General features: G+C 39.3%; 1 non-coding gene across 1 annotated transcript; it reads left to right on the forward strand.

Annotated features, from left to right (window-relative positions):
* Nucleotides 1-10,342: 10,342 nt before the first annotated feature.
* LOC112745645 (small nucleolar RNA R71) lies at nucleotides 10,343-10,449 on the forward strand. The gene has a single exon (XR_003173562.1). It is a non-coding gene; the product is annotated as a small nucleolar RNA R71 (small nucleolar RNA).
* The last annotated feature ends 11,514 nt before the right edge of the window (nucleotides 10,450-21,963 follow it).

Below are 21,963 nucleotides of genomic sequence, written 5' to 3' on the forward strand. Positions count from 1 at the left end.
GATGATGATTGTCACGGTCATCACATTCAGGTTGAAGTGCGAATGATTATCTTAGAAGCGAAATAAGATGAATTGAATAGAAAACAGTAGTACTTTGCATTAATCTTTGAGGAACAGCAGAGCTCCACACCTTAATCTATGGAGTGTAGAAACTCTACCGTTAAAAATACATAAGTGAAAGGTCCAGGCATGGCCGAATGGCCAGCCCCTCTTATCTAAGAACCAGGCGTCCAAAGATGTCTAATACAATAGTAAAAGGTCCTATTTATAATAAACTAGCTACTAGGGTTTACAGAAGTAATTAATTGATGCGTAAATCCACTTCCGGGGCCCACTTGGTGTGTGCTTGGGCTGAGCTTGAGTGTTACACGTGTAGAGGTCATTCTTGGAGTTGAACGCCAGTTTTGGTGCCAGTTTGGGCGTTGAACTCCACTTTGCAGCTTGTTTCTAGCGCTGGACGCCAGAATTGGGCAGAGAACTGGCGTTGAACGCCAGTTTGCGTCGTCTAAAATTAGGCAAAATATAGACTATTATATATTGCTAGAAAGCCCTGGATGTCTACTTTCCAATGCAATTGGAAGCGCGCCATTTCGAGTTCTGTAGCTCCAGAAAATCCACTTTGAGTGCAGGGAGGTCAGAATCCAACAGCATCAGGAGTCCTTCTTCAACCTCTGAATCTGATTTTTGCTCAAGTCCCTTAATTTCAGCCAGAAAATACCTGAAATCACAGAAAAACACACAAACTCATAGTAAAGTCCAGAAATGTGAATTTAACATAAAAACTAATGAAAACATCCCTAATAGTAACTAGATCCTACTAAAAACATACTAAAAACAATGCCAAAAAGCGTATAAATTATCCGCTCATCACTTCCCACCATAATGAGCCTAGATTTAGAACGCCAACCACTAAGCATCCTCCTTTTTCGCTTGATTCCACAAAGCGCCCTGAGTTGGCCATCCGTTTCAAGCAAACCATATTCAAGTGGGATAACACAGCTGTGAGTTAGAAGTTTTACCCACTCAATTGGAGGATCGGATGACAAACTAGGTAGAGGAGTTCCCAAAGATCGTGATAAAGCATGTTCTACTCCTATCCATCCTCTTCTAGAGGCTTCCACCACTTGGCGAGGTTCTTCAAGTTCCCCCTCATGCTAAGCCTCCTCAAGTTCACTTTCTTCTTCACCAATTTCTTCTATTTCTTCCCCATCGCTCTCATCGTAGATAGGAGGTCTAGTGAAGTCTACCTCATCATCAAGTCTAAGAAAATTGGGGAAGGATTCTTTAAACTCAAAAGGATCATATGTTGATTCGGAATCATCATAGGTAGGAGGGTTTGTTGCTTGGAGCACTTCTTCCAGTTCTTCACTTGCATTAGGCTTTGGAGGTTGCAAGCCCTCTTCAACCTTGCTTTCCAATGTACTGGGGGAGGGTTTAACAGGATCATTAAGGGAGTTGATCGAAGTGGGCAAAAAATCATTAGAGATGGAATCCACTTCTTTATCAATTTCCTTTAACTCATTATTTACTCATGCGACATTGCTCTTTTCTTTGATATTCACTCCACATTCCTTGGAGGAAGTTTCCTCAACTTGGGATTCCTTTATGTACTCAACATATCCTAAACATCCATCCACCACTTCCTTTTGTTCGCTAATCTCTATTTTCTCCTCTTGTTGCGGTTCTTGATTCAATTCTTCTTCCTCACCATGGAGTTCCATGTTCATATCCTTGCTAAGCTCCGGGATTGCTTCTCCGCATCCAACAATGGAAGTACTTATGACGCATGAGCTTAGGTGAGATGTTAGGTGATCCACGGCTTCTATTATGCCGGCCACCCTTACTCTTAACTCCTTGAACTTGGTTTCATCTTCCTCTTGTCGCCTTAAAATACGAGATTCAAGGTCTCTCAGTTCTAACATGAAGGCTTCATCAGGAGATGGGGTTGGAAGAAAAAATTCATCAGTTAGGGAAAAATTGTTATAATCGGAAGGTGGTTCATGTTGGTGAAGTTCTTGAGGTGGTGTATGTGGAATTTGTGGTTCTTGAGAGTATTGGTATTGGGATGGTGGTTGTTCTACATGTAGTTCTAATGGTGGTTGATATGGTGTGTATAAGTTATGGTCATATGGAGGCGAATGATGGTATGAGGCTTGTGAGTATGACGTGTGGCTATGTTGAGGATATGTCTCATAGGCATATGTTGGTAGTTCTTGGAAGTCACAAGGAAATTCACCATAGCTAGTGGATTGATATGCATCATAGAGCGGCTCTTCTTCATAGTGCATTGGTGGAGGTTGTTGCCATGGAGGTTGATCAAGTGTTTGAGGCTCTTCCCACCTTTGATCTCCAATTCCTTGATGTACATCCTCGTTGAAGCTCTCATCTCCTACAACATAGTTTGAGCTACACTCATAGCCAAAGTGAGAATTCATAGTGATGTGGAAAATAAAAACAAAGAGCGATAAGAAATGAAGAAGACTAAATCCTAAAATTAGCAAAAATCAACAAATAAACCAAAGATAAAGCTATTCACAATATTTACAATAGTCAATAACATAGCACCATTGGCTCCCCGGCAACGGCGCCATTTTGATGAAGAGAATTTTTGACGGTTTAGAATTTATCTAATGGAGTCTCGTTGCAATGTATAGTTTCTAAACCAACAATAGTCCTCTCATGCAAAAATTTGGGTTGTCACAAGTTCAACCCCCAATGAAAATTTACCGGAGTATTTCGGACTCCGGGTCGTCTCCCTAGGAACCAACGGAGTGCATATGTATTGGCTATAGAGGAGAAAAAGGGGGTTTTGTTTATGAGATGGCAAGAAAATAAGTAAATTGAGCGAGTAAGTAAAGAAAGCAAATTAGAGAACTCTTGGCTAAGAATTGGGTACTTAGGATCACAATCCTAGTTAATACCAATTATCGACAATTATGAGAGGCCAACCTATTAAGTCTACTTCTCGAAGCCTTAAGTACGTAACATTTACTCCTAGACTGGAAGTATGTCAAATAGGCCTAATCACATCCACCCAAAAGTCCTAACCTCCCCACCAATTGGTTTAGTAGTGGATTAGCGTCAATGAGCTTCAAATTGATCACACAGGGTTCTCAAATTACCAATTCCATAGTATCCAAAACTCAAGATCACTTAAGTCCCTTGGCCTAGACCAAGAGTTAACAAAACTACTCAAGAACTGAAGAAAACATTTCATCAAACACCTAGAGTGCAATAAAAATTGACATCATAACTTGCAAGGATACTAAAATCTACCACTATTGATTGCAAGAAAAGTAAACTCACAGCTCAAATCAACATCAATTAAAGAGACATCAACATTAAAATTGCATTAAATGTAAACAAATCCAACATGAGATCATGAATATAAAAGAGAGCATAAAAGTAAAATTAACACTACAAATCATGAGAATCAAGGAGTAGAAGTAAGAGATCATAAAAGAAATGAGATGAGAACATGTAATTAAACCTAAATCTAGAAGAGATTAACCTAACCTAATTCTAGAGAGAAGAGGGAGCTTCTCTCTCTAGAAACTAACCTACATAATGCTATACCTACAACTAATTACTCCCCATTTGCTTGGACTTCAATTCTGCATGAAATACACTCAAAAACAAGTTGGATTTGGGCTTGGGCAGCTCAAAAATCGCCCCCAGCGTTTTGCCATTAAGTGGGCCAAGTATGAATGTTGGCGCATACGCGCCATGTGCGCGTGCGCGTCGATTGGCAAATCCCCATCCGCGCGGAAGCGGCATGTACGCGTGCGCGTCCTTGTGAGCGACCACTTTTGCGCATGCGCGCCTTGTACGCGTGCGCATCCATTGGTTCCTTCCAAATCTTTGTTTCTTCATGCACTCTCCTTCTTGCATGCTTTTCTCCTCATTTCTTCCATCCGATAATTGCCTAATGAACCTGAAATTACTTAACAAACACATCAAGGCATCGAATGGAATTAAGGTGGGTTAAAATCACCAATTTAATGCCTAAGAAGCATGTTTTTACAATTAAGCATAATTTAAGGGAGAATTACAAAGCCATGCTATTTCATTGAATAAATGTGGGAAAAAGTGGATAAATCCCCCAAAATACGCACAAAATAAACCACGAAATCGGGGTTTATCACTTCCACGTTAACTAAGTTAACGTGGAAGTTAACATGGCTCCTTGGGGGTTGTGTGGTTGCTTCCAACGTTAGTGACAATGTTGGGTGTCACTAACGTTGTCGACCACTCTTGCTTCTTACGTTAGCTCCCACGTTAACCAAGTTAACGTGGGAGTTAACGTGGTATATTTCTCCTTAGGCCAACGTTAGTGACAATGTTGAATGTCACTAACGTTGGCGTTTCTCCCCCCTTCTAACGTTAGAGGCCACGTTAACTAAGTTAACGTGGACTCTAACATGGCCACTTATGAGCATTTGCCAACGTTAGTGACAATGTTAAGTGTCACTAACGTTGGCTCAACTTCCCCTCTCCACGTTAGAGTTCTCGTTAACTTAGTTAATGTGACTCTTAATGTGGTCAATGATGGCTTCGAGAGCGTTATTGGCAATCACTTTTCTCATTAACTTTGCAAGTTACCTCCCATTCCTTGCTTCCTTTGGTCCTGAAATCAAGCAATAGAGCGCATCAAAGTTCTAGTCCAAGTCATGGGCAATGCAGCATATAATTTGTCACTAAACTCATGCAAAATCCTCATGAAATAATGTAAAATGCACAATGTATGCTTGAATCAAGGTGTAAGTGAATATCTACCCAAAACTAGCTTATTTCCTAACGAAATGCATGAAACTAGCCTAAAAACAGTAAAGAAAAGGTCAGTGAAACTGGCCAAGATGCCCTGGCATCACAACACCAAACTTAAAGCTTGCTTGTCCCTAAGCAAGTACTGGAACAAGAGAATGATGAATGGAATGCCAAGAGCAATGAGTCATTCTTGTGGAAGTCATATCACTGATTTTATGGTGGTTTCATGCATAGCAACTTAGGTTCATTCCTTTACTGGCTTTCAGACCTTTATCATGTCCTAAAACACTCACTTTGCTTACATCCCATGAGACTTTTATTCATTGATCCCTTTATTGTCATTTCAAAGCTTATTGGTGTTCTTAGGCTAAGTGCTCTGTAAGGGGGCAACTTTTTAAGATAAGCTCTCAGCCAACACTCCCGAACCAGTTGGTTCAAGGTGCTAGGTGTTGAAGCACCCCTAAGGACTTACTCCCTCAAGTCTCTCCCTCATACATACACACCACAGGCATATAGTTCATTTATTTTCCTTCTTGAGATCTTGGTGTCCAGCACCTCTTTGGGTTACTAAGTGCTCTGTAGTGAGGGTTACTCTTGATAATGGACTTTCAGCTGATAATCCCGGGTTAGTTAACCCAAGTTACCAAGTGATAAAGCACCCCTAAGAGCTTATTCATCCAAGTAGATCCCTCACACAGGAACACCACAGACACATATCTTAAGATCAAAACCATTGGTGCCTAGCCTTATTGCTTACTCTTTTCCTTTTGTTTTTCCACTTTCATTATTCTTTTCTCTTTCTCTTATTAGGATCTTGTCATATACTTAGTCTCATGAGTATATTCAAAGCAAAGTATTCAGGCCAGATAGTTGTCATCCCACCTTATGGTTGAACCAACTTAGCTAACTTATGATCATACCACAAACTCATGAATGTACTCCATAGTATGAACTCCACTCTGGTCCTTTGAAACATAAAAATTCTCTCTTCATTTGATTTAAAAGGAACAAGCATACAAGTAAGTAAAGTAAGGATGCAGTGACATAAAGACTAGCACACAGAGACCTTCTTCAATACCAAAGACTTAAAAGACAGAATTGAAAAAGGTTTAAACATAACATGGAAGCAAGTTCTATTTCATACAAGATCTTCCTTATTTAAAACATAGAGAACGGTGGAATAAAGAAGGAACTCCACCACCTTTTACTGTTGTGGATGTCCATGCTCTTTTCCTTGCTTGTCCTCCTTGTTTCCTCTTGCATTTCCTCGCATCCGTGCCAATCTTGCTTGCTTCCAATCCTCAAGTGCCTTTCTCACTGACTCATGACTCTCTTCCACCCTTTGTCTTTCCTCTCGTGCTAATTCATCCTTCATTTCTTCATACCTGGCTATTCCTGGATGCAGTATTGGCAGCTGTCCCACTAAGTAGCCGAGCCTGGCTTGAGTGTTTATGTGATGTCCTGTCTCGCTCATGTAAACTCCTTCTGCGAATGCCCTTTGCTTGTCCAATAGTTCTGCCTGTTCTATTTGTCTTCGATGCATCTCATGTATATGTGCCCCTTGATGTGCTTGGATGTTGATTAGCCTCTGGATGGATTCTTGTTGCTCGTTTTGCCTTTGTTCCATCCTGTTGAATATTTCTCCCCATTGTTGTCCTTGACTTAGTTGCTGTTCCATCATTTGCCTTTGCCACTCACCTTGCTAAGTCATCCATCTTGAGAGTGCTTCCTCTTGCTGCCCCATCATCTGTAGTTGAAGCTCTTTCTGTGCTCCTTGGCTTTCCAAATATTGTCTAGACAAGCCATCAATGGCTTCCTGCAATTGGTGCATGTCCAAGGTCTGTTGTGCTTGACCCTCTAAGACTTGTCCTTCCACTACTTAAGGGGCTGTCCTCTTCCTTTGCTTTCGCTGAGGTAGAGGGGATGCTGCAGCATTCATCCTTCATACAGTTATTGGGATGCCTTCCTTTATCCACATGGGGTTCTCATCTTCAAAAACCACCCCAGCTTTCTTGCTTATTCGGTAAATAGTGCTGGGGTAACCTAACGTTCCTCTTGAGTCACTTTTCTCTGCCATCTTTCTAATACCTTCAGCTATGAGTTCATGAACCTTGATTTCTCCTCCCTTCAGTATACAATGAACCATCATGGCTCTCTTGACATTCACCTCCGAGTTATTTGCAGCTGGGAGAATAGACCTTCTCACTAGCTCAAACCACCCCTTGGCTTCAGGAGTGAGATCTGTTCTCTTGATGAACTTTGGTTTCTTTCTGGCACCCCTTTCCCAGTCAGCTCCGGGTACACAAATATCTTGCAGAATCTGGTCATAATTGGGGTTGTCCAATCTTGAGTGATAGCTTTCTTCTTCAAACTGTATAGACCGTAGCTTCAATGCCCTCATGACACTCATGGGACCAAAGTCCACCATCTTTCCTCCCACAAAGCTTGTATAGGACTCATCCTTCTTATCATATCGAACTGCATTTGCATAAAATTCTCTTATGAGGTTTGCATTCACCTTAATGACCGGGTCAGTGAGGAGCTCCCATCTTCTCCTTTCTATCTTCTCTGTGATTTCGGGGCACTCAGTCTTTTTAACTTGAAATCCCAGCTCATAAATGATTTCCTTATCAACCATCCACCCGTATTGCAATGCATGATGCAAGCTTCTAAATCTCTTTTCATCATATGGGTGTTCTTCCATGGGTTCCTTTCCCTTTCTTTTTTTAGAACCCGAAGACGCCATGAATGATAGTTAATATATGAAGGTGGCAAAGTTGTGGAGATTTTTGGTTGTTTAGGGTTTTATTGCAATGAAGAGAGTGAGGTGGGAAAAAGGTTTTTAATGGGGTAGGGAGTGTCTTGTACCGAAATGGAGAGTGGTGAAGAGTGGGTAATGACAATGAAGGTGGGTACGGAACAAGGGTCATTTATATAGAGAAGTTGTGAGAGAATGGAGGGTGTAGATTGATGGGGTGGTTACTTGATGGACGGTTGGGGTGATGCATGGATAAAAGACAAGGATCATCACTTTATGAATGAGATTGCTCGGTCTTTTAGGGGTCCCATTTTTCCAATGTTGCATGGCAACATTTTCCAATGCATTCCCTTTTCAGAACAAGTGTGTAGTCCCTCCTTTTGTGGTGTCCGAACCTTCTTTGTTTAATTGTCCAATCACTCTCCTTTAACGTCCCTTTTCGTTTTCCTTGGGGTGACACCAAACTTAGTTTGGAGCACTGTGATGAAAAGTTTTGTTCAAAGCTCCAAGAGTTCTGCTTTGAACACCAAACTTGTTCTTCACTATATTCTGCATGATAAAGATTTCACCAAGTGTTTGTCAAGTTTGGGTTGAAATTCATAAACATTGCTTTTTTCACTATTTTCTAAAAATATATAAAACATGGGTTGCCTCCCATGAAGCGCTTCTTTAGCGTCATTAGCTTGACGTTTTTCCATCATCAGGGTGGTTGGTAGTGCTTAAAGTCCTCCCCTCTTGCTGTGGACTTATATCCATTGGTTGGATCAATGATTTCTACATGTTCCAGGGAAAGAACTCTGTTGATAGTGAAGACCTTAGGTAACTGAGATGGTACAGTTGGGAGATTAGGGGGAATATCTGGGAAGTAAGCTGAGACAACTCTATCCCCTGGAGAGAAGTCTTCCGTAGGGATCTTCTTGTTCCTCCACCTCCTTGGTACCTTCTTCTTTGTTTCTTTTGAGGTTGCCTTGCCCTCGGTGACCTCTTTTTCTAAAGGAGTTGTGATGCTGTCTTTACCTGCCTCTAGAGGTTTAGGTTCCTCCAATTTTTCCTTGAGCTGTGGCAATTGCTGTTTTCCTTGTTTATCAATTAAGGGGATCTCAGAATGAACTAGCTGTGCTTCAGTGCTTGTCTCCTCTTTCAGTGTCTCATTATCATTTGTGCTTAGTTCCTTGTCCTCTTGATCTGTTTCTTGTGAGAGTTTGAAAACATTGAAGCTGAGTCGTTCATCATGGATTCTCAATATTAGCTCCCCTTTCTCTACATCGATAAGTGCTCTGGCTGTAGCTAGGAATGGTCTTCCCAATATGATTGGGTGAGTGTGACTCTCTTCCATATCCAGGATGACAAAGTCTATTGGGAGAAAGTATTTCCCAACTTTTAGCAACACATTTTCCACTACTCCTATTGCTTGCTTTTGAATTTTGTCAGCCAGTCTGATGATTACATCTGTGGGCATTATCTCATTGATCTGCAGCTTCTTCACCAGGGATAAGGGCAGTAAGTTGATGCTGGCCCCCAAATCACATAGTGCTCTATCGAACATAGTTTCACCTATGGCACAAGGGATGTGAAAACTCCCTGGGTCTCTTCTTTTTGTAGGCAACTCAGGTTGAATAAGGGCACTACATTCCTTGTTCATCACTATAGTCTGGCCTCCTTTGAGTGAGCTTTTCTTGGGAAGAAGTTCCTTCATATACTTGATGAATGCAGGCATTTGTTGAATTGCCTAGATGAATGGTATGTTTACATGCAGAGATGCAAACAAGTCTAGGAACTTTGAGTATATTCTCTTTACCACAGCACCATTGAGCAGTTGAGGGAAGGGTGCATAAAGCTTCAGCAGCTCTTGTTGTGAGATTTCTGGTTCTTGGTGATCTCTATCCTCCTCTTTTGTTGAGTTGTCTTCAGGTTGTTCGAAAAGTTTCCCTTGCTTGTCTTCAGTCTCTTGATCACTTGTAGTGACCATTTTGCAATCTTCCCATCTTACTTTCTTTGCTTCTCCTTTGGGGTTTTTCTCCGTGTCACTTGGGAAGCTATCAGTAGGTTTGGGAATCTTCTCAGCTAAACATCCCACTTGGAATTCCAGCTTCCTAATGGTCTCTCCCTGGTTCTTAATATTGGCTCGAACCTCCTCTTTGAACACCTTATTTTCTTGAATCTCTTGGCATATTCCTTCAAGTAAGGTTTCAATCTTAGAGAGCTTGTCATCAATTGATGGGTGATTTGGAGCAGATGTGTTGTTTTGGTTTTGATAGGTGTGTGGAAAAGTGTTATTGTGGGGGTGTTGAGATGTCCTCTGTGTGAATTGTTGGTGAGCTGCATTGTTGTTGGAGTTGTAAAGTCTCTGGTCTTGGTTTTGATCTTGCTGACTTCCCCACCCAAAGTTTGGGTGGTTTCTCCATCCAGGGTTGTAGGTCTTTGAGTATGGATCATAGTTTTGCCTTGGTGAATTCTCAATGTAGTTGGCTTGCTCCTGACTACCCTCTGCTTCATCATTCACTCCTTCTTGGGTTGTTGATGAAGTGGAGATTGCTGCTACTTGGTTCCTCTCCATCTTCTTGGTGAGGTCAGCCAGCTGCTGGGTAATGAGCTTGTTTTGGGCCAACAGAGCATCTACATTGTTTAGCTCCATTACTCCTCTTGTGTTCCCTCTTTCGGAAGAATAGAAGTAGTCGTTCTCTGCTACTGTTTCAATAACATCTATGGCTTCTAGTCTTCTTCTTGTTCAAAGATCCTCCGGATGAATGGTCTACGGCCTTCTTTGACTCATAAGAGAGCCCTTCGTAGAAAATGTGCAGCTGCACCCATTCGTTGAACATATCTGGTGGGCACATCCTTGTTAGGTCTTTAAACCTCTCCCATGCTTCATATAGAGTCTCACCATCTTGTTGCCTAAAAGTTTGGACCTCAGCTCTCAGCCTATTTATTCGTTGAGGAGGGTAAAATCTTGCTAAGAATTTGTTCACCACATCTTCCCAAGTTCTCAAGCTTTCCCTTGGGAAAGATTCCAGCCACTTAGCTGCTTTGTCCCTGAGTGAGAATGGAAATAAGGGCAGTCTATAGGCGTCAGGATGAAACCATTAGACTTTATTGTGTCACATATTCTCAGGAAGGTGGTTAAATGTTGATCGGGGTCTTCTTGAACACCTCCTCCAAACGAACAGTTGTTTTGAACAAGGGTGATGAGCTGTGGTTTAAGTTCAAAGTTGTTGGCATGGATTGTTGGCTTTTGGATGCTACTTCCACAATTGCCTGGGTTTGGATTGATGTAAGAGCCCAAAACTCTTCTATCCTCACCAGCATGATTTGCTCTACCTCCTCCCCCATGGTTGTGATCCTCTTCTTCATGATGGTTTTCCATGTTGTCTTCCATGTTTGGTTTAAAGAATTCCTCCTCTTCCTCAGCACCAACCACTTTCTTTCCTCTTGCCTCCCTCCTTAATCTAAGGAAGGTCCTCTCAGGTTCAGAATCGAAGGAAGTTGAAGCCCCGCTTCTTCTCCCTGTCATACAACCATCAAGTGCAAGCAAGAAAAGATAGGTGCAGAAAGTATTTTTGTTAGAATTATTGTTAGTTGTGGGTGATGCAATATATCAAACAGTTAGTGGGTTAGCAAACAGAATTGAAAATAACAAAGAAAAACAAAAGAGTAGAGGGGGAAGGGAAGAAGTTTAACTAAAATAGAACGTAAATCACTCAAACAGAAAATGAAATTCACAAAATAAAAATGCTCAATCTAGTGATCTTCCAATTTAATCATTGTTGATGCACAATCAATCCCCGGCAACGGCGCCATAAACTTGATGCAGGTGGAAACTGTCTCTCAACAAATTTCCATCGGCAAGTGTACCGAATTTGTCGTCAAGTAAAAACTCACAATAGAGTGAGGTCGAATCCCACAGAGATTGATTGATCAAGCAACTTTAATTAGAAGAATGTTCTAGTTGAGCGAATCCAGAATTTGGGTTGAGAGTTGTAGAAAATAAAATGGCAGGAATGTAAATAACAGAAAAGTAAATGCTAAAATTAAAGGACTGGAAGTAAATGACTGAAAGTAAATTGCAGAATTGTAAATGGGAATGGGGGATTTGCTCATAAAAGTAAATGGCGGAAATTAAAGAGAATGTGTAAGATCAGAGATGGGGAGTTCATTGGGCTTAGGAGATATTGCAATCCTCTGGATCAAGTTCATTTTCATCTCTTCCTCAATCAATGCACTCATTGATCTCCTTGGCAATCTTAATTGATTGAATTACAAATTCAATCTCTCAAATCTTGATCAATAGCCAATTCCTTGGTCAATTGCTCATGAGAAGAGATGAAGTATGGTCACTGATTATACCACATGCATTTCTCAAATCAAGTATTGAGAGGGTTATAGTCACATACCCATCCAAACCCAATTTGGTCCAGCATGAGAAAGCATTTCTAGCTTGATCTCTTCATTCCTCTTTCAAGGTTCAAAAGAGATCCAAGTTTGAATAGCTTCTTTTCCAAGATAACTACCCAATTGGATGAAGATCGAAAGCTTTCAAGTAAAATCAAGAGAAAAGTTAGAAGAAGAATAATGAAAATTAGTATTGATCCATCAAATTACAACAGAGCTCCCTAACCCAATGAAAGGGGTTTAGTTGTTCATAGCTCTAGAAAATGAAAACAAAGATGGAGAATACATCATAAAACTAGAAAATGCAGAGAAGGTAAAATACAGAGAGTAATTCTCTTTTTCCAACTTTTCCGAACTACTTAACAATTCAAAGCTACTCCTATATATACTACTTTTCTCAGCTTCTAGTTGGCTCTTCAAGTCTTGGGCCTTTGGATCTTGAGTTTGAAGCAGTTCTCTTCTTAATTTGGGCTTGGCTTTACTTGCAGAGAGAAAGTGTGAAGTGGGCAGAGACTTTAGCTCAGGACGTTAGGGGTGTTAACGTTTAGTGAAAATATAAGTTCGAGAACGTTAGTGACAATCAACTTTCTCACTAACGTTCCTAAGTAAAAGCCACATTAACTTCAACGTTAGTGGCACAAACGTTGCCACTAACGTTGTCTCTAAGTCCTTCGCACACGTTATTGAGACTTAACATTCCCAATAACTTTGAAAAGCCCCCTTTGTTCCCACGTTAGAGCCCACGTTAACTTAGTTAACGTGGCTCTTTAACGTGGGCTTGCCATCCTTCGAGAATGTTAGTGACACTCAACATTGTCACTAACGTTCCAAGGTGCCCCTATGTCTCACGTTAGAGTCTACGTTAACTAGGTTAATGTGGCTTCTAACGTGGCCATGCTTAGCCATCCCCAACGTTAGTGACAATGTTGAATGTCACTAACGTTGGCGTTTCTTTCACTCATCAACGTTAGCTTCCACGTTAACTAAATTAACGTGGAAGTTAACGTGGAAGTTAACGTGGCTCCTTGGGGGGTTGTGTGGTTGCTTCCAACGTTAGTGACAATGTTGGGTGTCACTAACGTTGTCGACCACTCTTGCTTCTTACGTTAGCTCCCACGTTAACCAAGTTAACGTGGGAGTTAACGTGGTATGTTTCTCCTTAGGCCAACGTTAGTGACAATGTTGAATGTCACTAACGTTGGCGTTTCTCCCCCCTTCTAACGTTAGAGGCCACGTTAACTAAGTTAACGTGAACTCTAACGTGGCCACTTATGAGCATTTGCCAACGTTAGTGACAATGTTAAGTGTCACTAACGTTGGCTCAACTTCCCCTCTCCACGTTAGAGTTCTCATTAACTTAGTTAACGTGACTCTTAACGTGGTCAATGATGGCTTCGAGAGCGTTATTGGCAATCACTTTTCTCATTAACTTTGCAAGTTACCTCCCATTCCTTGCTTCCTTTGGTCCTGAAATCAAGCAATAGAGCGCATCAAAGTTCTAGTCCAAGTCATGGGCAATGCAGCATATAATTTGTCACTAAACTCATGCAAAATCCTCATGAAATAATGTAAAATGCACAATGTATGCTTGAATCAAGGTGTAAGTGAATATCTACCCAAAACTAGCTTATTTCCTAAGGGAATGCATGAAACTAGCCTAAAAACAGTAAAGAAAAGGTCAGTGAAACTGGCCAAGATGCCCTGGCATCAAGCACCTTCAACAAACCAACTGCTCAATCAGATACTTGAGAGGCTAGAACGGCTTGACCGGAAAAGAAAGTAAAGAGAGCGCCGTAACAAGCGCAGATTTACATACCTCAAGGAGCTACTTGTTGGTAACCAACCACCTAGAGAAGACCCAGACACCCCGGACTCCACTTCATTTACCAGCACAGGGAGCCATGACGGTCCTGATGGTGGAGATGCTGCTACCAGCCCCCCTTTGTTCCTGACAAATGGCACCGAGGACGGTGCAAAGCCTTAAGTGTGGGGAGGTCGGTCAGTACCTGACTTCCGGAGGTAATTTCTCTTCCCTAAAACACCAATAAAATAGAATATTTAGCTAGTTTTTCTTTTGTAGAATAGGATAAATTGCATAGTAATAATTAGTTGCATGCATGTTCTATTTGGTTGAAAAATAATAAGTTTCTTTTAAGACCCTATTTTTTGAAAAATTTCGCTAATTTAAATAAAAAAAAATCTTTTGTGTTAAATTTGTTTGAAGTTGTATTTGGAACATAGTTTAAAAAGCTAAGAACACACATCCCGTGAGATTTTGAGCCTAATTACATGGTTACACTATTTAACCATAAATATTTTATTCTTATGTGTTTACTTCTCTATGATTGTAATCTATATTTTATTTCATCCTATATGTCCAATGTTTAATGTGTTATATGGATGCATGTGATTGAGGCCATTACTTGTTTAGCTCACTTATCCCAAATAAGCCTACCCTTTAAGTCACCCTTGTCAGCCACTTTGAGCCTTTTTTATCCCAATTGTTCAATATTTTACCTCATTACTAGCCTTAAGCGGGAAAAACAAGTAATACCCCAAATTGAATCTTTGGTTAGCTTAAGATAGAAAGTGTGTATCAATTAAGTGTGGAAATTTGTGGGAATATTGGTTAATAAAGGAATGTGTCATGATAAACTAATAGGAATTTAGGTACCTACACATGTGAAACTAGAGAAATTAAAAATCTATGTGCATTGATAATGTTATGTTTATGTTTATGCTTAAAAAAAATCCAAAAATAATAGTAATAATTAAGTAAATAAATAAGGGGACAAAATTACCCCAATGCTAAGTTAAGTTAATAAAAAGATCAATGCATATGTGATACAAGTTAAAAGGAAAAGTTAATACATGAGTATGTAATGCAAAAGTGAAAATTTTGGGTAGCTGGGCATGATTCTAGAGTTATATAGAGTGTATGTATGTTAGATAAGAGCTTAGGTTAGTCAAAGATTCAATTTATAGCTCACTTAGCCATATGTATACCCTTACCCTTACCTTAGCCCCATTACAACCTTAAAAAGACCTCATGATGTTTTGCATTAGTACATTAAATATTGTTGATTGGTTAGGTGAAGAACAAAAATTTAAAAAGCATGATTAAAGAAGGAAAGAGTGATTACCTTATACACTTGAGAGACTAGAGTGCACATACACCATCAGTAAGGGTTCAATGCTTAATTCTATGTTCCTTGCTTTCATGAGCTATCTTCTTGTATTTTTATCTGTTCTCACTGTATAAATTAAATTAGTGGAATTTGATCTATGTTTGTCTTGAAGAGCTTATTTACTTTTAACCAAGTAGACAAGAATCATATAGTTGCATTCATATATATAGGTTGCATTGCATTGCATGAGTTTTGCATTTCCCTACTCATTTACTTTATCTCCTTAAGCTAAGCATGAGGACATGCTAATGCTTAAGTGTGGGGAGGTTGATAAACCATTATTTTATGATTTATATTGTGTTTAATTGAGTGGTTTTATCAAGTATTTACCCACTTATTCATATGATTAGCATGATATTACAATTCCTTCCCCAAATTGTTCCATGGTTGAAAATTTGCTTCCTAGAAATCTTTTAATTATGTATTTTAATTCTCCTTTATACCATTCGATGCTGTGATCCGTGTATTAAGTGTTTCCGGCTTCATAGGGTATGAATGGCTTAGAGAATGGAGAGGAAGCCTGCAAAAATGGAAGGAACACAAGAAACTAAGGAGATGACCAGCAAACACTGACGCGAGCGCATGGCTCACGCGAGCGCACGAAATGAAGAAATCACAGTGATGCGAACCTGTGCCTGACGCAAACGCGTCGATTGAGGTCTGCACGAATGACGTTAACGTGTGGACGACGCGAACGCGTGACAAGGAAAATCGTTGAATGACGCGAACGCGTGGATGATGCGTACGCGTGACCTGTGCGATCTACAAAAATAATAGAATACGCTGGAGGCGATGTTGGGCCGCGTTTTGAGCCAGTTTTCGGCCCAGAAACACAGACTAAAGCTAGGGAATGTGCAGATATTCAACACGGATCCACACACATTCAGATACATTTAGTTTTAGATCTGAATCGAGATTAGCTTTACATTGGTAGTTTATGCTTTTGCTTTGGATTTTGGATGCTGAAGAGTCATTACCTCCGTTGAAGACACTACTTTAGTTTGTTTCCTTATTCCTTACTCTTTTGATCATTGACCCTATTCAAATAAGTATGTTGCATTTTGGATTTATTAATATATAGAATTGCTTTTACTTTTAATTAATTTTGAATCTCTATTTTATTTTATTTTATTTAAATATGTCCTCTTATATTTTTATGAATATTAATTCCATGTCAATGGAGTAGATTTTCTACTTGACATGGGGGTTGATTAAGAGGAGACACTTGAGTTGGAATGCTCAAGTGCTTAGTTAAATTGAACAATTGTTGGCTAATTCTATATCTACTAACGCTAGACCTTCCCAAGGGAAAGGACCAGGATCTATGGATAAGAATCAGTCCAATCACTTAACTTTCCTTTACTCAGTAAGGGTTAACTAAGTGAAAACAACAACCGCTTTACATTACACTTGAGAAGATTCCAACAAGGATAGAACTTCCAATTAATCAATTCCCCAGTCAAGGCTTTTTATATTAATAATAATTCTTAGTTTTATTGCTTTAATTTACAATTATTTTAATTACTCATTATCCAACTCAAACCTTCTGGAAAATTTCTAATTAATAAATTAGCACTCTTTCCTGCAACTCGTTGGGAGACGACCTGGGACTCATACTCCCAGTAATTTTAATTCTAATTTTTTTGTGACAACCCCTTTTAAATTGAGAAGGCGAATCTTAGCTGGTTGAGAACTGTACTTGCAACGCATTTTATTTACTAATTTTGAACGATCTGATTTCTGCCAGTAAAGAAATTCACAAATATAATCGCATTGTAAGTATAGTTTCTAAACCAACAGAGAATCCTTTCGTACAAATACTTGGTTGTCATAAGTAACAAAACCCAATAAAATTTATACCCAAAGTATTCAAACCTCGGGTCGTCTCTCAAGGAATTGCAGGGAGGTGTATTTATTATTGGTTATGGGTTTTTCTGAGAAGATTTAGAGTTTGAGAACAGAAAAATAAATAATTGTAATTTAAGGCGGTGGAAATTAAAAAGATAATTTATATAATTAATTAAAAAGTCTTGACCGGGGGTGTGATTAATTGGAAGTTCTATCCTTGTTGGAATCTTCTCAAGTGTAGTGTAAAGAGGTTGTTGTTTTCACTTAATTAACCCTTACTGAGTAAAGGAAAGTCAAGTGATTGAACTGACTCTTATCCACAATTTCTAGTCCTTTCCCTTGGGAAGGTCTAGCGTTAGTGGATACAGAATTAGCTAACAATGTCACATTTAACTAAGCACTTGAGCATTCCAACTCAAGTGTCTCCTCTTAATCAACCCCCATGTCAAGTGAAAAATCTACTCCATTAACATGGATGCCAATTTCATATAATAAATGACTAAATAAATACTTGAAGATAATCAAAAAAATAATGAGGTAAATAGAAAAATACTCTTTGCATTAATAATGTCATAAAAGCTTTCCAATTGTAACTCTGAATAAGGATAAAAGATATTAAAGAGTAGAGATGATAATTGAAATAAAATTGGAAGCAATTAACTAAACAATAAGATTTAAATGGAAAAATAGTATGGAATAAATGAAAATATAAGAATCCTAATTTAAAGGAACATTGAACCTGAGAAGAAGTTGAAATCCTAATCCTAAAACTTAAGAGAGAGGAGAGAGCCTCTTTCTCTCTAAAAACTACATCTAAAACCTAAAATTATGAATTATGAATGTATGATTTTGTTGTTTCAATGAATGGATTAATTTCCCCACTTTATAGCCTCTAATCTATATTTTCTGGGCCAAAAACTGGATAAAAAATAGCCCAGAAATCGCCCCCAGTGATTTCTGGTATGTACAGGTCGCTACAAAATCACGCCGAAGCGTCGTCCATGCGTTAGCGTGGATTGGGTTTTTGCCAGGTCACGCGTCCGCGTGATCCACGTTTGTGTGTCACCTGGCTTCGGGGAAGCTATGAAAAATTATATATCTTTGTGAAGCCCCGAACGTTAGCTTTCCAACGCAACTAAAACCGTGTCATTTGGACCTCTGTAGCTCAAGTTATGGTCGATTTAGTACCAGGAGGTCAGGCTGGACAGCATTAGCAGTTCCTTCAGTTTCTTGTATTCCTTCCACTTTTGCATGCTTCTTTTCCATCCTCTAAGGCATTCCTGCCCCGTAATCTCTGAAAACACTTAACACACATATCAAGGCATCGAATGGTAATAAGAGAGGATTAAACATAGCAAATTTAAAGCACAAAGAATCATGTTTTCAATCATGGCACAAAATCAGGAAGGAAAACGTAAAACATGCGAATTGTATGAATAAGTGTGAGAATAATGGATGAAAAACCACTCAATTTAGCATAATATAAACCATAAAATAGTGGTTTATCAACCTCCCCACACTTAAACATTAGCATGTCCTCATGCGAAGCTTAAGAGAACTAAAAGAGTGAAGAGGAATAGTAGAATGTATGAAATGCAACCTATCTATATGAATGCAACTAAATGTGAAATGCTTCTACCTACTTGGTCAAAAGTAAAAAAATCTTTTAAGAACAAATATGAACAGGATTTCACTAATTCAAATCATAAAATAAAGTACAAGTAAACTTACAGAAGAAAGTAGCTCACGAAAGCTGGGAACAAAGAATCGAGCATCGAACCCTTACTGGAAGTGTATGCACTCTAATCGCTCAGGTGTTTAAGGATTTCACTAAGGCTTGCTCTTCATCTAACAATCAACATAAATTTAATGCACAGATACACATATCAAGAGGTCTTTTAAGGATTGTAATGGGGTTAGGGTCAAGGTAGGATTGTATTTGGCCAAGTGGACTGAAATCTGAATCCTTAATTAACTTAAACTTTCCACCTAACTTTAGACAATCCATGTAATCATAATACCACATCTAACTATCCATTAACCATGTTTTCCACATATTCAGGCATCCTAATTTACTAGTACAGTACATATGCATTGCTTTCACCATTTACTTTGGGGCATTTTGTCCCATTTTTGTTATTTGCTCTTTTTCTTTTCTTTTCTTTTCTTTTTATTTATTTATTTATTTATTTTTTCTTTTTTTAATGCCTATTTTTTTCTTTTTTTTTTCTCAATGCATATGATTAAATTATTGAATGCATGACCATATTCTCAACATTTCTTTTACATTTTCAGATAATTCTAACATACTCAATTCTCAAACCAAATGTTTTCAATCCCAATTTCTCCACACTTAATTTGTGAGCACTCTCACTAGTCTAAGCTAACCAAGGATTCAAATTAAGGACATTATTATTTTCCGCTTAGAGTTAATGATGTGCTAAAATAAAGAACAAATGGGGTAAAATAGGCTCAAATTGGTTTGCAAGGGATAATGAAAGGGTAATGCCATATGGATATGTAAGCTCAGTGAAACAAAGGCCTCAATCATATAAGTGCATGCATACATCAAACAATGGAAATATAGAATCAAGCAAGACAAAGATCACAATTTTAGAGAGAAAAACACACACCAAAAAAAAAAAATATTGGTTGATAAAATGCAACCAATCAAGTAGGCTGAAAATCTCACTAGTTTTGTGTGTTCGAGCTCTAAACCATGTTCCAGTATAATATTTCTTCAGACAAGTTTATCAAAAAGTTTAATTCAGATTAGTGAAATGCTATAAAAAGTTTCTTGAAATAGAAAATATTACTTTAACCAAGTGGTGGTAAGATATGCACAAAATCAAACAACTATGCAATCAAACATGCAAATGCAACAACTAACAAGGAAAATAAACCATTGGTGTTGAGATAGGAGAGTAACTAACCCATGGAGATCGGTATCGACCTCCCCACACTTAAAGATTGCACCGTCCTCGGTGCATGCTGAGATGTGCAAGTGGACGTGTTGCGACAACTGATGCTTTTCTCCAAGGATTGTGCAGATGGACTTGTTTGTCTCCCCCATTTAGAAGCTTTCCCTTTCCCTTCTTTGGTGGCCACCCTAAAAGAAGAGGAAAAGAAGAAAAGTAACCTAGAAATAAAGATAGGAAACAAATAAAGTATGGGTGGGTTAATGCCAAATAATAAGGGTCTCAATTACATGGTAGCTACAATATGCAAGTGAGAAAACAATAGAAGCACATGGCAAATCAAGAGTGCCAAAATTTGCAACAATGGGGAAGAGGCAGTATAAATTCATGTTGATGCAAAAGGAGCACAGGTATCATAAAAGATTAGCATTGATAGATAAATAGTATCATCCAACAGTGTAAAACAGGTCATTAAGCACCAAAATAATACCAGAAAAGATACAACAGTTGAAAAAGAAAATTTAACATCAATGGAAAAATAATAAATTTAGAAAAGAAAATAAAAATATGCACAAAATAAAAATGCAATGAATGAAAGTATGCAGATAAATTAAGTAAAATAGAATGAAAGTGAAGAAGGATGAGAAGTTAAAAAGATGAAGAAGAAGAAAGAAAAAGAAAAGATAGAAGAAACAAGAAAGAATGATAATAAAAAGATAAGTAGGATTGGAGAAGAAAAGATAAGATATCTGGCGCTGATCTGGATAAGCTGTGCGGCGCAGGCGACGCGGACGCGTGAGTCACGCGATCACGTGGTGGGTGCTAAGTTTAGGTGACGCGGACGCGTGGGTGACGCGATCGTGTGGCCTGATTTGTGCTATTGGCGCGAGTGCAGCCGTGCATTCGAGCAACTCTCTGTTTTAAATGCATAATACCAAAAATATGGGTGACGCATTCGCGTGGGTGACGCGATCGCGTCAATGTCCATATTTTGAAAATGATGCAGACGCGTGGGCACGCATTTGCGTGGGTGGGCTGGTGCTTCTAGCACGAGTCCAGCCCAGCTCCATCATAACTTACTGCCAAACACCTCTTTACGTCGATTTTGCAGGGCCACACATTCGCGTGGGTGACGCGGATGCGTGGGGAAGCTATTTCGCAAACGACGCAAGCGCGTCAGCGACACGGTCGCGTGGGCATATTTGTGCCTAAGGCATGCCTCCAGCCACGCTTTCACGTGACTCTCTGCTTCTTTTCTCCTTGTTTCGAATGCACTATGACGCGGACGCGTCGCATGCCTCTCTCTTATATATATATATATATATATATATTGCAAGCTATAAGCAGTTATATGCAGAGGTTATAAGAAGAGTCATTAACAAAAACAAAAACAGAATAAAGTAAAATAAAACCAAGACCAAAACTGAACGATCATACCATGGTGGGTTGTCTCCCACCTAGCACTTTTAGTTAGAGTCCTTAAGTTGGACATTTGGTGAGCTTCTTTTCATGGAGGCTTGTGCTTGAACTCATCCAGGAATCTCCACCAATGTTTGTAATTTCAATGGCCTCCGGGATTCCAAACTAGGCGTAAAGAGCCTTCAAGCAAGTTAAAGCAAGTGACAAGGCCCCAAGAGTGTTGATTGCCAGAATGAATTCCGGGGTCCCAAACCTTGCTTTTGCACCCGTCTTCTTGTTGATCATTATGATTCCATCCGGGTGGTGAACAGTCGGAATTCTTATGGAGATATCCAAACAATTTCCTAGACCCATTCAGTTGAGCTTTACACCAACCTTTGCATTTAAACTTTGAGCTTTCCACCATAATTAATCTTGCATGACGACTCCTACTACTAACCATCTCCCTCTTACTCTTAAAGCCACAAAGAGCTCTAAGTTGACCATCTGTCTCAAGTAAACCATATTCAAGTGGAATGAGAAAGCTAAGGGATATGAATTTTACCCACTTGAATGTTGTGAAGGATGATGATGACTTAGGTGGAGAGGTCTCCAACAACTTTGGCAAGGTGATTTCAAGCTCCACTCCCTTGTACTCTTCTTTGACAACTTTCACCTCTTTGCAAGCTTCTTCAAT

The sequence above is a fragment of the Arachis hypogaea genome, chromosome 14, assembly GCF_003086295.3.
Source record: "Arachis hypogaea cultivar Tifrunner chromosome 14, arahy.Tifrunner.gnm2.J5K5, whole genome shotgun sequence".
NCBI lineage: Eukaryota > Viridiplantae > Streptophyta > Magnoliopsida > Fabales > Fabaceae > Arachis > Arachis hypogaea.